This window comes from Lagopus muta, chromosome Z, assembly GCF_023343835.1.
Source record: "Lagopus muta isolate bLagMut1 chromosome Z, bLagMut1 primary, whole genome shotgun sequence".
Classification (NCBI taxonomy): Eukaryota; Metazoa; Chordata; class Aves; order Galliformes; family Phasianidae; genus Lagopus; species Lagopus muta.
Window position 1 is genome coordinate 33,761,805 of NC_064472.1, and position 17,068 is coordinate 33,778,872.

Below are 17,068 nucleotides of genomic sequence, written 5' to 3' on the forward strand. Positions count from 1 at the left end.
AGTTTCCTTCTCTGGAGCTATTCAAGACCCATCTGGATGCTTTCCTGTGCACACTGCCATGGGAAGTCTGCTTTAGCAGGAGTTGGACTAGATTGATCTCTAGAGGTCCCTTTCAAAACCTACAATCCAGTGATTCTATAATATTTATAAATTTTCACATGTTAGCTTTTAGGCATTCCGTAAGCACAATCTATTAGCATCTGGGACCAAAGGTAATTATGTAGCAATGGCCTACACATGTAAAATACAACCTCCTCCTCCCTTTCCCCCAGGAATTCAAGAAACCAATGTTATTCCTCACATATGTGAGCGATTAGTGAATTTATGAGTACCCTGTGGGCACACCTTTACCAGCATAAAATCAATCACACTGCTGTCACATTTGGGAGGTATAAGTTTTCTGTCATTTCTGGGACGGCATGGTAAGCCAGTGAACTTACGCAGAGCTATGTTGTTGTAACACTGTATGAGTGTCTCTGCTTTCTGGAAGACAGTTTGGCACTTGAGGTAGGATTGATTTGTTTTGATTCTTGAGATTGGAAAAAAAGCAAGCAGAAATAGTGCACATTTCGTGTTTTAAAAAGAGAACATCCTGCCTAGTAAGACGGATATCCTCCTGTAAAAACATATTGCGAAAAATAAAAGAGGAAAATACTTTTTCAGCTTTAGGTTGCTCAACAGTTTGCACACACATATGCAAATCTTTTTGTATTTTGCAAAGCTGCTGAAAAGTCTTAGTTATAATGGGACTTCGTTCACACAGTTCAAATGAAAGCAATCACAATTCCAATCAAACAGACAAGGGCATGTATAGATCTACTCCTGGTTTGCTGCCGCTAAAAGATTTTCTTTTCCTTCCTGGTTATTCATATATCTCGAACTAGCAACCAGAATCCATATATTTTAAACAGATAAACAAAACAAAAAGAAAAAAAATAAATAAAAGGAAGGCCTAAGTGAAAACCCATCAGCAAGGGAATATCTGTTAAACATTATCTGATTCAACAGAAATAATCCTTCCAGCTCTTTTGACATATATGTTATGATTGAATGCTTTCCTTAAGGCCAGGTAATGTCAGTGCCAGATACATTTTTTTTTTTTTTTTTTTTCTGCTAATCTGGGATATTTAAATGCAGAATTAGTAGATTTATATATACTAAAGCCTTACAGATGCATCCAAAATCTTAAATGCTGACTGAAAATTACTTGAAAATACTGAAAATTACATAATTATCTGCATCCATTTGCTCAGACAAAATTTAGTTTCAGACAGTATGGTGTGTAGTGGACTGTCTTTCTAACCTTCCATATTGATGATTTTTTCTGCCATGTCCAGCACTCAGGAGGAGGATATTGACCTAATCTGACTAGAGAAAAAGTACTGCAGAAGAACCTAGTGAGAAACAGTCATGATTTCACAGCCCATGTGCCGTTTGGAGTGGTAAACCCATGAACTATAAGGGAAATACATTCATGGCTAACATGGTTCCTGTAACATGCCATTAAAAATAGAAAAAAATAACACCAGACATAAACAACAACAAATACAAATACAAGCAGATTTCTCTGAATTTGATCTAAGAAACTGGAAAAAATATATCATTTTTTTTTTTTAAAGTAATAGTATTACTAAGATAGGCTTTTATTAATCATTGCAATGTTTGGAGGAAAAAAAATCCTTAAAAATGATGTATTTATATTTTTTCTTTTATTTTGCTTTTCATTTGTACCTTCTCTTCATATACAAGTAATAGTTGATTTATTTTGAAATAGTTTGACATCTAAGTATCCCAAAACAAAAAGAAAGAAGTTTTTTTTTTTAATTCAAATATTAATTAGTGGCATTTTAAAAATCATAAATTCTCCACACACAAAATAGTCTTTGTCTTCAGTTTTAGCCTGCATGCTAACATGCTGTATACATCTAAATGTGATATTGCAACAATTAGCATGTTTCTGTGATACTAAAGACAGGAAGATTACTGTCTTCAATAACAGAATGTTAACACCAAAAGATGAGTTCTCATTGCATTTTCTTTCCTGCTATTCTCTCACTGTAATAAACAGAGTTGGCTATCTTGTGTCTTATATCTGTTCCCAAAAATCCCTCCGTTTCCTTCATTTTTAATATGGAATTACTAAGGAAATATGAGGGTTAGTCTTCTGTTATGGAGTGGAGTACTTTATTTCTCAAACATGGGGTGAAAACAAGAGAGTGTATGTAGTACAATTGTCTTGTTTAATAAAAACAATAATTTACAGAAACTAAAGTTTACACAGCTGATAGTTTGCAGGTGGAGGCTGAAAGTCATTGTCATCTACAGTAGTTCAGCAGCTCATGAGGAACAAATTGGCAATGGCCTTTCATTAACAAAATGCAGAGAAAAAGAACAAAAAATATAAAAGGGAAAGCATTACACCAGAACTTATACTAAGGATCCAAATTATATACTAAGGTCCACAGTTTGACTAAGCTTTAATTTAGGAATCTTCCCCTTATATGGAACATAACTTTTTTAAAGACAAAAAATAGCACTTTCAGTGGCATACGTGGACTTTCTTCCACATATGCAGGCAGTTCTTAATGATCTTAAAGTGAAATATGGAATCTGCCAGCATCCTTGGAGGTAGACTAAGCAGAGGCTCACGACCAACAAGGCAGCACAACGTGGAGAGAAATGCTACATACATTAAATTAAGTGGGACGTTTTGTTGGGATTACACAGACAAGACTTGATCCATCATCTTTACAGGTCAAATCTGTGCAGTGGAGATGAAATATTTATGCTTGTGCCATATTTGTTTATATTTAGGGAACTATGGTGCTCTGGGTTGTAAATGTGTTACTCTTCAATAAGGCTTTAAAAATTGGGACAGAAGCTCTGGAATACACTGATTTTGATAAACAAAGATACTTCAGTGAACAGAAAGTCTCATGATAATTGAATAGTATGTCCTTATAATTGCTTCTAACTGAGAATAAAACCAATAATAATAAACAACAAAAACAACTAACAAAAACCTACAAGCTATTTTTCAAAGCTGGCAGTTACTCTACTTTCAAGGTCTTATGTTTTGTGCTTGAAGTGTGCAGTAATGATCCAATAATGATTTTGTGGCTTCCCTGCCACAAAATTTTAATTTCTAGAGGTGTCTCCCTTTGCTTGTTCTTTGCATAGGAATTGGCGCTGGTATGGGCATGTCAACAAACTAAATTCTCAGGTGTCAGGATGATTCACTAGTTGCCAAATACACTGAAATACATGTAGATTACTGTCATACAAATACATAAAAGGAATTCAGAAACAGAAAGGTGAGATCACTGCCACTGTAAATTGAATGATGCTGCTGTATGCGTTAGGCTACCTAAAAGACTCAAGTAAATTTGATACTGAACAGCCAGGATCACTCAAAGATGAAGGACATTTGTTACTCATGTTCAGAAAAGAAGATATGTATGTTGGAGTAAAGTAGATTACTGATGTGACTTGACTAGTGTGTTTGCACTCTGTAAGGATACGTTCCTGTAAGTGCAATCAAATCCGTTGACTTGTCTACTCATGTGGTTAGTAAACATTCAGTTGTTTTGAGTAGCCACTAATTAAAGATCAAGCATGAGAGCCAATCTTCAACCAGTGTAATGCTCTATCACTTTGCAATGCAACTAGTCTGATAAGTTTCAGCTGAGAGTCAGGCCTTGAGATTTTCTTTTATGATTTGCATTGCTTGAGACCCAGGCCACTTAAAATAGTCTACTAGATTTCTCTCAAAACTTTGACTATAGCTCATCTTACAGATTGTTGTGGCTTTGTGATTTTCAAGGAGCGACGAATAGTGGTAACAGTGATTCCTTCCTCATCACTCTCCTCTCCATGTCTCTTACTTTCCTCAGTTGCCTTTCTAGGTGGTGGTGGTTTTGAGGAGGGCCCCTCGCCTGGGTCTTCCTCTATTTCTTCCATTTCTTCTTCTTTCTGTTCTAGACATGATGACACCCATTTCCATTTCTGGCCTTCCACAGGGGCAACTGACATTGATACTGATGCCTCCTGCGATTAGAATCATAGAATCACAAGGTTGGAAACAACCTATAAGATCATCTAATCCAACTGTCAATTGATCAAAATTGATCAAGACTGACTTGGAGGCTTCTCCTTTTGGTTTGGATCTCACTTTGGAAACTCTCTTGCCACGGTAGTATTATATAGAGCTTGGTCAGCACAAGCTAAGCCCCAAATAAGCCGTTCCTTCTCACATCTTTCTGAGCTGCACCATCCCTTACCCAAATGCTCACATTGTTCCTCAGGGTCCCACAAGTGTTCAAGGGTAAAATCCCAAGACACTGGGGGTCCCCATGCTTCTAATCTCTGTCCCAAGCCTCTCCATATTTCCCACCATTTCACATTCTCTGGCTTCGGGGAAAGCTTCCTCCACATAATGTAAAATTCTATCACAGAGAATATATGTAGAGAGATTGATAGCACAGTACCTAAGCTGGCACCCTGAACATGCATAGGGAACTGGGAAAAACACCTGGAATCCAGTCCAAACATCATACTGCCTGTCAGATTAGCAGGGAGTATAGGAACCAGGCAGCTATCTCTATCAGTGCCCTTAACAGACTATACATATGTGCCAACGTGAAACAGAATATGAGGAGCTTAAAAAGGAACCAATATGTTCCAAGGAACATAAGGGTCTTTAGTCCTCTTAAGATAAAGTAAAAAAAAAAAAAAACATAGTTGCCTGCCTTCTCCCCCAGTAGTTGTCACGGGTATCCTTATATCCTTAGATATAAGTCCGTGACAGGGGGGCACAGGCCCCGGGAAGAAGAGAAAAAAAGAAAGGGTACGAACGGTTTGCTGGTTACCGGTCCGGCCCCGCGCCGCGTGCGCTCCGGGAGAGGGGGAAGGGCAGAGAGCTAGCAGGTAGGTTTAACGAAGAGAAAACACAATGGCAACGATCTGAGGAGGAACGGTAATTTACTGAATCTAACTAAATCAAACAAAACGAGAGAGACACGAGTATCAAAAAATGAGAGTCAAACCATGACAGTGCGAGGGAAAGCACGTGCTTTCTCCGCGGCGAGTTGAGACGGATGAGCCGGGCCAGAGGGAGAGAGGCAGAGCTCCGGGCTCTGTCCGCAGCTCCAACCCGCTGCCTATCCTCCGGGGATGCCGCCCCGTCCCCTCCCATCAAAGAGTCTACAACAGTAAACGGAACCAGAATGTTAACTCCTTAACTCCCACTGGTCCGCATGATGTTCTGATGTGTAATACTGACAACAAAAAATCACGAAACCACAACACACATGGACAGGTTTGCAGCTGTCATTTCTGAGTTGTTTCCCAATTATGAATAAAAATATATGGCAATCAGAAGTTTTCAACTCTTCTGTTGCAATGCTGAGAAATAAAGTATGCATTTCTTTCATAAACCACATCTGTAAGGACTGTATTAAAACAGAATGACACTGCCAAACATTTAATTAAATGTCTAATTTAAAATGTGCAAGTTCTTTTTTGTCTTTATTTCAGCTTTTGCATTTGTAAAAGATTACATGCACTTTGAGAAGTGTTCTACACTGCAACATCTGAAGGAGTAAATCAAAAATATAGAGAAGCTGAGAGCAGAATACCAGATATACCAGGATACAAACTTTCAGGAAACTCTGATTCAAAGCCAAACTAAATGAACTGGTCCCATCTGTGGTACATGTATTCAAAGTGGAAAATATTCTGATCATTTCTTCCTCTTTAAAAAGTCACAAATTTTAGTCTTCCACAAAGCTCTGTGTTCATTCTCTTGCTGAAAACATCAGATTGGATTCAGAAAAGTGGCTGCTTAAGCACATTTCTAGGGTGTCTTACTGTGTTTAGTTTGCTTTTCTGATGCATTTAGCTTGATTTTTTTTTTCTCTGAGGACAGTAATTATTATTTAAAATGTAAACATTAGAAAATATTCATAATCAGTGTTAGTTATAAGTACTGTTTATTCTCATGCTTGAATAAAGCATCCTTACATTTATCTTCCATCTTAGACATCTGCTTTTGGCTACACAGAAAATCCTTGTCTGTATTCTTAAGGGAACAAATACTCTGAGAAGAAGAAGGAAAAAAAGCCAACAACAACAACAACAAAAAAAACAACCTTATGCCTATGTAGACATTTTTGTTGTAATTTTAATTTGGCAAACAAGGTAAAGACAGTCAGGCAGATGCAAAGATTTATATAGCATTTCATTGCAAATGAACAGATGACATTCTGTGTGATTAAAAATACATTGAGAATATAATATCCCCAGGAGTTCTGGTTCCTTACAGAAGAGGAAAAAAAAAAAAAAAAAAAGTGAATTCTATATCATAGCTTGCAACTCTGATAGGTTCATCTCTAGCATACTGTAAAACATGCTTTGTTATCATAGTCTGATTTCAGTGCAAGCTCTCAAAGCTCCTGTACAATCATGCATTTCTTCATATCAATTTGAGGAAAAGATATAAATTGACTTTTGAACTGACGTTGGTGAGAGTTATAAGTAATTTTCTTACAGATGATGAACTGAAATATAATAATTTCCTACTATTAAGAAAGGAAACAAAAAAAGTGTTAACCAAGATGACAAGCTGTTTAAACAGAAGTGAATACTGATTGTGGTAAAGAAACCAACTTTCTACATAGTCTGATAGTGATAGGAAATGGGGGAGTGGTTCTAAAGTAAAAGAGGGGAGATTTGCATGAGTTGTAGGGGGAAATTTTTCACTGAGTGGTGAGGCGTTGGCACTGGCTGTAGAAGCTGTAGATGCCTCATCCCTAGAGGTGTTCAAGGCCAGGTTGGATGGGGCCCTGGGCAGACTGAGCTGGTGGTGGTAATCAGCCCGCAGCAGCAAATTTGGAACTGGATGGTCTTTTCCCTTCCAACCCAAGTCATTGCATAATTCCATGATTCTATGAAACTATGGCTGGTTTCCTATGCACAAAGCTTCCCAGGAAAGGAAAATATTAAAACAAAGACAAAAACATTTCTCAATTTTCTGTTCTTCTCTACTGAAATGAAATAACCCTGTAATATACACAGAATTATCACAAAGATACTGATTTGTCTCTTCAGATCAGGTATCTAATCTCTCTATCCACTGTTGTTCTCCTATTTCAATAACTAGAATAAGGCTATTCTTTATATTAAATAAACATTTAGAGGAAATAAATAATATTATTGTATGAAATTGTTTAATATAAAATGAAGACATGAAAAAAAGCAATTTGAAATAAGAACCATTTTGGAACTTGGCCTGTACAGAGGGGGAAAGAAAGCCAAGCAGAATCCAGTCGTATCAAATACTTTCTCATTTCAATCAGTCACACAGAAAGTAGAATTATTTACAACAACCAGTGGTTTCTTTTTTATTATTGTTTGTAAAGTAACCCTAATGTTTCCTTTGAGAAAAGACAGGAAAGAAAGCTTCACTGGAGGATAAATAGAAATCAAGTTATCTGTCATCTGGTCACACTGTTGTTTTTATTGTATATGGTCACCAAACCATTCAGCCTTCACTCTAGATTTGAGCTCATCATATTTGTAAAATCCTTGCACACAAATTCTCTCTTATTTTATGTTAGTTAATTATATGATCTCATTAGTTCTAATTTTTCCGGGGTGTTTTTCTGACGTCCTGAAGACATGTTGGTGTTTCAGTTTCTGGAACAGATCTGGCCACATACCAATCCTCATGGTGGCTTTATTGGTTCACTGAAATTACTTTTTGCTCAGTTTAAACAGGAATTCACATTTTTACTTTGGTTCTGGAAAAGAAAGACTAATAAAAATGAAGTAAAACTTTTCAGATGACTACATCTGAATTTGTGACATTCCTTGGAGGATTTTAGTCCTGTAAAGCAGTGAATGGATGACCCAGAGACATGAATACAGTGTTTTCCTCTGTGACAGATAGAAGTTGTTCTTACTTTGTCATAGAAAGCCATCCTAACATTTCTCTATTCATGTATTCATCTACATCTCTCTAAGACATCTATTTTAAAATGCTAAAAGCATTTCAAAGCTGATTCAAAGCAAGAATTATTCATAACACTTAATCTGTCATGATCTTTTAAAGCTTTCAAGAAAAGAGGACCATCTACTGTTTTCTATTTATGATTTTACATCACCATGTGGACAAAAAATGCAAGAAGGGAATTACTTATTAAAAATAGGAGATGAATTTCACAATTGTCGGCATGACTTGCATGTATCATCCATATTAGAGATGCTATGTCACAGTGAAGTAAATTGCACCCACAAAATCATCTATCAAAGCATTATGATTTGCCCAATCACTTAGCACAGTATATTGAATGTGCTGCTGCTCAGAATTGTACTGTTGAGGTAATTAGAAAGTCTTTAGAAAATTCTAACATTTTTTAAAGTTACATTTTAGGACATCTCGATAAACCTTTTGTATCTCCTTGGGGGGGAAAGGGGGGTGGAGGGAGGGAAAGGAAGAGGAGAGGAGAGCAGAGGGGAAGGGAAGGGAGGGGAGGGGAGGAAAATGGTAATCCAAGCTGTTTTGCTTTGAATTATAGAAAATTCATAAAATATGGCCTTTGCAAGCCACACTGGGGCATGTGAGAAGACTGAAGCAGCACGCTGGCTAGGGATGCCTCACAGAGGCAAGTTTTCTCAAGCCTACAGTTTTCAGTGCTCAGGTATTTATGGCTGCACTGTCTATAGGTCAAATATTGGAAGTCTAAACTCCTCACCAGCCTGTGAGATAAGCTGGAAAAGTCACCTTCAACTGGCTACAATTAGAATGATTGTGCTTCTGCAGAGCATTGCTAATGAAAACAAGTTTCACTGATATATTTCTGTGTTTTCTTACTGATATATTCTTACATATTAGTATAGACATTTCTCCCAGCCTGACCCTAGTAGGGTCCTTCAAAACATTATGTTTTGTTGTTTTTTTTCTAATACATTACACTGAGTTATATTTAGATCTGTTTTCTTGGATTTTGTATTTGCTTATATTAGAAATCTCACGTGCCTGCCATTAGTCCTCCAAATACAACTGAAGACATAGCTACACTAATTCAAAGACTTCATAGTTCATCTACTGCTTCTCTCTGCTATTTTTTCAATGTGCATTACTTTTAGCCTTGAGACTTTGTGACAATAAATCAAAGCAACAAAGTGATTTTAGTGGCTAGTAAGTAACTTCTTGGTAGTACATCTCATATCAAGTTCTGATCTCATAAAATTCTGTAGAAATTTAGTGTACGAAAATTTACATATGCATATAAATACACAAATTCCATATCCATTCCAGTTAGTGTACAGGAACTATTTGGGGCAATATTGCACAACCATGCTTGGAATTCACAAGTTTAGACTTTCTAAATTCAACCTAATGTCTTTTGCAGCTTCTACCATTTATTGTATTAATTTTTGCAAAAACTTTGTTTTCCTTGCTTAACAAACATCTTCACTGTGATTTAATGAAAATCCCTATCATCTTCAAAACAGAACTTTATATCCTCTGTTGGAAGGTGGGGGTAGGAAAGCTGGATGATAGATGGGGGGTGTTCCAGTTAGATTAAATGACCTTTCTGCTTTCATAGTTCTCCAGTTAAAGATGAATCACACTTAGAGAAGCCTTTAGGGTAGTTCTGTCTGTGAGGTGAAATAAGCTAAATGCTTCAGTTTTCACACAAATACATATATAACTTTACTGGTTTTACATATTATTTTAGATTTGCTTCTGCAAGGCTTTTCATACTCTGAACTCCAAATGATGTGAATGGAAATTCCACAGATGGAGGGCCTGGACAGTCAAATCCCTTGCTTTTCACGTTTTCCCTCTCTTTCAAATATGCAGGAATGTGTGCATTGTACTAGCATTTTATACATTTTATTACTATTTCCAGAGCCAGCTCCAGACTTCTCAGCAGTGAAAGGAAAACCCTATTTTCACTCTCTTCTAGCCCTCATGGTCAGAGACAGAATGACTTTATTATCCTTCTTAGGTCAGCAAAATTTGATTATCTTGTGGCAGCTGAGGGGGTTCTGGGAGAAGCAAGAGGGAAGAGGAGAGCCAACTTGAGTCACTTGGAGGGCAAAGGGCTGTAAGGGGTCAATGGGTTTGGTCATGCCTCTCTTTCATCCTCATACTCTTCATACCCCTCAAGACTCCTCTTCGATACCTTTGATTCTCCTTTACTTGTAAAGTAAAGGGCTGTGGAGATCCTTTATTTTTTGAGGCTTAGCCAGAATGGTATTTGTTGTTTTTTTGTGGGTTGTTTTTGTCACCATATTCAATGTGAGATTGTTTAGACAGTCAGGATGCATATCTTTCACATGATTTAACTTTAAAGATATGTATTTTGCTCTAATGCCTCTGCAACTGACATTTCAAACCTGTATGGAATATTCCCAAGAAATTTTCTCATAAGTATCCTGTCAAGCAGAATTTTCCTTTATAAGTGGGTCATTAAATTATGAATGTTCCTTAAGGTACAGATTATGCCAATTCAATGCATCAACTGTCATTTAAAATAAATATGTAGTTATAGGATGTGAGTGGTCATGAGATGGGAAAGCTGCCGTTCATTTAAAGAGGCTGTGCATATACTAATTCACATTGGATCATCAGAGTAAGAACATAGCAAACTGGCTTCTGAATAGCACTGCTGAATTTAAATTCTGTTGAAGGCTGCAATACCAACAGATGTCTTTGAAACATCTGGAAAGTGCTTGGATTGAAAAGAATTGCTTACATTCAGAAGCCTGAAAAAGAGTCTTACCTGTCTTTCTTCTCTGAGTTTTAAAAGTTTTCCACTCTGTTCTTTTTTTCCTTTTTTTCCTTTCTTTGACTCCATAGGAAGACAAAATGGAAGTCTTGAACATTTTGGCAATCTTTTTTTAAATTGCTTTTGCTTTGATTAACAACTTAATAATAAACTATGAAATATTTATATGGTTTAGTGGATAATATGGGTGGTAGGTGGATGGTTGGACTGGATGATCTGGAAGTCTTTTCCAATATTAATGATTCTGTGTGATTCTGTGCGAATCTGTGATTTTCAGCTCTTGGAAGCAGTAAACAGGAAGTACAGTATCTATAACAATAAGCCCATATTAATCTGATAGTGGCTTAAGAACATCCCATTTTCCCTACCTGCCACCAATGACACAGATAAGGTTAACATATGCCCATCGTGATGGGCACATTTCATTTAATTTTTGTGCTTTCCTTAGAGTTGCAAAGAGAAGATGAAGTATTTAATCCTGTATGTAGATATGGGCCCACAATAATATTTTGTAGACTTTAAAATGGAGAATACACTCAGGAATTGTAGATCTTGTGAGCAGTAAAAATTTCATATCTATTAAAAACAGTTGTATACTGTCAACAGGATCTTATGTCCTAAAAATGTACTCTTAGGGTCAGTTCTGATAGCCAATGAGGAGCAAGGGCTTCCTGTGCTCCTGCTGAATTCTGCAGAAGCAAATAAATTTATGCCACTTAAAAAACTAGGTTGGAGGAGATGTTTCTCTCTGATTGCTGCCTACAGAAATCATTGTAACCCTTGCCTTTAGTCTGCAGCCCCAGGCCTCGTGGTTTGTGTTATAATTCCCCTTATCTCCTGCTGCTCAGTCTCCAGCTTCCAGTGTCTATCAGCTATATTTTCTTTGAATATGAGAGACCAAACCTCTTTTTCATTACATGTTTTGTCTTCTGTGAAGACATCTTGGAGCTGAGCCATCTTTCTGGTCTTCTCCAGACAGATCACTATCTCCTCTGAGGAAAGGAGAGAGGAGGGGATGAGAAGGAAGGGGAGGGGAGGGGAGAGGAGATCTCAGGAATGATTCAGATAATTGTTAATATGCATTCGTAACTTAGGCATAAAAACAAATATTGTATGCAACATAGAAACAGAATCTAGAAGCACCAGCTGTGTGATTTTGTAGATCTGGATCCCATGGCTGCCAAGTAAGATAAAGAATTTGCATCACGATTGTGCCCACATGAAGCCATGATTTTAGAAGCACTTTCTCCATCCATTGCTAGTGCTGTCCCCATGTATTCACAGGCTGAGAATCTGAGTCACAGAATCACAGAATCACAGAATCACAGAATTGTAGGGGTTGGAAGGGACCTCCAGAGATCATCGAGTCCAACCCCCCTGCCAAAGCAGGTTCCCTACAGCAGGTCGCACAGGTAGGCATCCAGGCAGGTCTTAAACATCTCCAGAGAAGGAGACTCCACCACCTCCCTGGGCAGCCTGTTCCAGTGCTCCGTCACCTCACTGTAAAGAAGTTCTTGTGCATATTTGTGCAGAACTTCCTATGCTGCAGTTTCTGGATTTTTCCCCTTGTCCTGTCTCCATTCACCACTGAAAAGAGTCCAGCCTCGCCATTCTGCCCCCCACACCTTAGATACTTATAGTCCTGGATCAGGTCCCCTCTCAGTCTTCTTTTCTCAAGGCTGAACAGACCCAGTTCACTCAGCCTTAAGAGTCCTGGTTTCTGCTGTGTTCTTGCCTGTCACTCATGCATTGTGTGCATTGTCCTGAAGGTCAGCAGAAAACAGTTGTAGCAAAAATTGCTTTCCTACAAAATGGCTTTATCTGCATCTACAGATAGGTTCATAATAGAATAGAAATAGCTGTATTTTAATTGAAAAGAATCATAGAATTATAGAATGACCAGGGTTGGAAAAGACCTCCAAGATCAGTCAGTCCATCCACATATCACCAATAGCACCACTGAAACATATCCCTCAGTACAACATCCAAACATTTCTTGAAGACTTCCAAGGTCACTGACTCCACCACCTACCTGGGCAGCCCACCTGACCACTCTCACAAAGAAGTATTTCCTAACATCCAACCTGAATCTCCCCTGGCACAACTCGAGGCCATTCCCTCTAGTCTTATTGCTAATTACGATGGAGAAGATACCAACTCCCACCTCACTACAACCCTCCTTCAGGTAGTTGTAGAGAGAGAGAACATTTATTTTAGGATTTTTTTTTTTTTTTGCTCTTGTGAGTAAGTTAAAAATAAGCATAAGAGAAAAACTTTCTGGGTGAATTTCCAAACAATGCTACATCAGGGTAATTACTGTTTGCAGTTAATGCTTACAAGCTGTAAACTTGCAATCCATTGCACTTGGCACTGCAGACACAGAACAAAAACCACTCTGCTCAAGAGGCCTTCTGACATGCAGTGCTCAGCTTTCAAGTGAATTGCAGAATGTAAGTTATCAGAGTTGAGTGGATGTCCGTAAGAAAGCCTTTTTTCCTGATCTTTTACAAGCCTTTTTGTTCTTTTAGGTCTTTAGCACAGGAGGATATTTTAGCAGGAAGTTTTTGCTGCATGGGACAAACTCTCTTTGTAGGGCTTCTATGGTTCTAAGGTACACCTTCACTTGTAGGGGTAGGTTCTACTGAAAGCCCAGTCCAGCCCATTGCATATTACAGCCTTATTTATTGTGACAGTGCTGAAGAACGAGAGTTTTTATTTCAGTCCTCTACCATCTCTCAATAGATTTAAACAGCACCTATATATGTGTGAACACCTTGTTTATTTGATTTTCCTTGTACAACTTTGTGTGAGACCTTGCTTGTTCAGGTTTAAAAAAAACAAACAAACCTGAATTCAAATACTATGCAACTGAAGAAATGTAATCAGTGAGGCCATACTGAGAATCTATTTCAGTTATTTTTTTCCTAGATACTAACAGGTTTTGTGAACAAATGTGAACAGCCTATGTCAAAAGGTTAGCTAATGGCACACAGTAATATTTCTCATTGTTATTCACAGAAGCAATTTTTTAATTAGAAACACAGGCAACGGAACCAACAGTGCTATGAGAAGCATGTTAATAACTACCAGAAGACCTTGTGATACGTCAGTTGCTCAGTGCTGCTTAGAAAGCAGCTGCCATGTGAAACACAGGCTAACCTGAGCTCTGAAAATTGCACTAACTCTCTTTTCGAAAACTACAGCAGCTATTTTTACTTATCTCTGACAGCATGGTACAGGTGTCACTTCTAGAGCATTTTACCATTTCCTCTGGATTCTTGAGTTCTTTGAGAGCAGATGGGATGGGAGAAAACAGCTCATTAAGCTCTTATAAACCATAAGCAGCAGTTGCGCTTTCCTCTGCTCCTTGGACATTCCTGCTGTTCCCACCTGGGGAAAAAAAGAAAAAAAAAAAAGTGTTAACTTTACAGAGAAAGCCACCTGGGCTAGCGCAGCAGCTTGCATGCATTCCTAACGTCTGGTAGTAACGCAGAGGAGCAAAACTAAATTAATACAACTGTTCCACATTCTCGATGGCAGCACACATCGCCTATAGCTTGCTGCATTTATGCAGCCAAAACTGGAAGAGATCTCGTTTCCTTTTCCCGCCGGGAGCAGCTCGTGGCCCCAGCGGCGCACTGGGTGGTGGCTGTGGGGCTGGACTCGGCGCACCACTTCACGGCGTCCTTCTGCCCAACAGGACTGTGAGGATTCACTCTCCCTTAGCGTCTCCCGCTTCCCATCCAGCTGCTCCCCCGATCCTCGCAGCGTACCCTAGGGGGGGCTGCCGCACCGCTGCGCCTGGCGCCGGCAGCTGAGCTCCGCGGGGCTGCTCATACAGCGCATTGTACCTGCGCACTGCAGGTATGGTCTCTGTCCGGCCGCTGGTGGCCCCATCCGGGGTGTGAGTGCTGTTGGAAAAGACCTCTGCCAGGCGATACTTGCTTCCCCATTCTGCTGACGCCGAATACTCTGCCTGAGCAAAGCAAGGTGTCTTCACTGTTGAGGGTACAGTTCCTTGTAAGTCAGTCACTGTGCCCAAAAGTGCAAGCAGTCCATATGACAGAATGTGCATTAGCTTGGAGCTTGAATAATACTTCCTATATAGCGAATGGAGCTACAAACTGTAAAAAGTACAAAAGCAGTCACCGTAATGATCTTTGCTGCAACGCTGCCCCGTGCTCCAAGCCTCTCAGCGTCAAAAAGGAATGCTGTAATGCTGTTTGCTACAGCCATTAAATATCCTGCATGCCATTAAATATCATGGTTGTGTTTAAATAGTTCTTCCTCAGAATATAGCGTGCAAGCTTGGTGGCACTAACAAGACAGTTGATTTTGTTGGCAGATGACTGATTATTGTGGTTGTAAACATGTTTTCATGCAAAAAGCCTTATTTATTCTGTTTATGAAAGTTGCTGCTTTTCCATTAATCTCTGGGAGTGTATTTTAAAGATAAGACATTCTTTCCATGGAAGCTTGTTACTAGAAATATTTGATGGGGAGTACAGTGAGCATATAAACCTGATCCTGTGCCATCCAGTGGTTTTCCAGAAGAGCTCAGTATCTCACGTTCAGTTATGAGGCAGACATGTCAGATCAATGCAACGAAGGGATTATGCAAAAGCAGGCCTCCACCTCTTCAGCAAAAAAAAAAAAAAACCTTTTTGCAGAAGCACTTCAATGCCAACAAATATACCATTGCAAGTCCTCTGGGCCAGGCATCAATACTTGCCATTAGTTATGCAAGTGCCTGATATCTTTGGCTCAGGACATTTTAGGGAAATATGGCTTACTGTGTTCCCTGAAACTGTATTAGTTATTCTAGTCATGATACATAGAAAGGAAGCAGAATAAATCACATGAAGTGATGACACATGTGCATATTGAGGGAGGATGTATTCATGTGCTCGCAAAAAAAAAAAAATCATGAAAAGTTTTCGGTCACAATAAGCATTTCAAAAATCTTGTGATGTAGAAGCCAGTAACTGTGCGTCTAACACTGAAAAATCTGGCACTATTTATTCCAAGATGCACTGTTTTAAGGCTGCCAAATAGATGCAACTGGATCTTTTCCATACCGCCTGACCTCCTGTCTTGTCTTCATGAAAGCACTGAGAATGAGAATGAGTAGGTCAACAGAACGCGAATTGCTGTTTTCAGTTGGATTATTGCTGAAATGAAGTCCTACGACTTCTTTCTGCAAAAGATCAGGAAATGATCCTCTGAAATGCATTCAACATTGTGTGTTCTTGTGCCTCAGATCAGTGAAAATCACTGTTACGAAATTGCTCATTGCAATGAAAATTGGGGAAGAACAGTGCGTTAGAACAGGCAGAGAGAGAGAAATGGGAGAAAAAGAATATTAGAATTTCTTTGTGCAAAATATTATTTGGAATCCAAGTTTATGCTGTTTAATTAAACTTGTGATTATTTCACCCTAATGAAGCCTCACTTTAATTGCCTTCCCTTCTGGCAATAGCCTTGAACAAAGTGTAAAATTTTTTAATGTGCACTGCAGTAAAATATAAGCTGGGAAATGGGAAGTTCTGTCTGTGCAGGTCCAGTGCAGTGTTTTTCAGAACAGCAGCAGTACGGTCTCCACATTGCATAGTAAGGCCATAGTGAGATAGTCAGACTTGGTGTCTCCCAGAAGAATGAAAGAAAGCATACAATGAGCAAAAAAAAATATAGGCGGAGAAGGATGTCTTTTTCCTCAAGTGCTGAATCTTGGATGTACAGCTTGACTCTGTCCTGACCAACAGCCATGACATCTTCATTGAAATCACTGGGTTATTTGTCAGGACAGAATGAGCTGCTAATTTTTATTTATGCAATAAAATGTACTTCATCTTCCTTTTTCACTTTTTAAAATGCAGAAGTAGCCTTAACTCAGCTCTGTGTCTCCCACAGTTTAAGCGGTGGAGCTAGTGCTATATTCATTTTTGCAGGAGCAGGATATAATGCCAAGTCTGAGGAAATTCTGAATGGTACCTATACTTGTGTTTCACTGAATGCTGTCCTTCGATGGGTACACCGGCCCCCTAAAGGGCAAAATTTGTATCCTGATGTTATGCATGTTTGTTTAAAATGCATCTGTTTTATTTTATCCCAATCACTGCAAGAGGTGGAATGGTGGATTTTACTTCCTGGATCTGAGATAACGGATAGTCAAGACTTCTGCTTAATTAAATTAGCCCTGAGTGGTGATATTTTAATACCTGGAAAATTAAACGGATCTATGGCCACCGTATAGCACTTCTGAGTGGTTT

At 38.7% G+C, this 17,068-nt stretch overlaps 1 protein-coding gene across 1 annotated transcript in view; it reads left to right on the plus strand.

The window, feature by feature from the left end:
• Positions 1-17,068, plus strand: part of ADAMTSL1 (ADAMTS like 1) — a 405,621-nt gene that overhangs the window by 205,467 nt on the left and 183,086 nt on the right. The gene's annotated exons all lie outside the window — the stretch shown is intronic.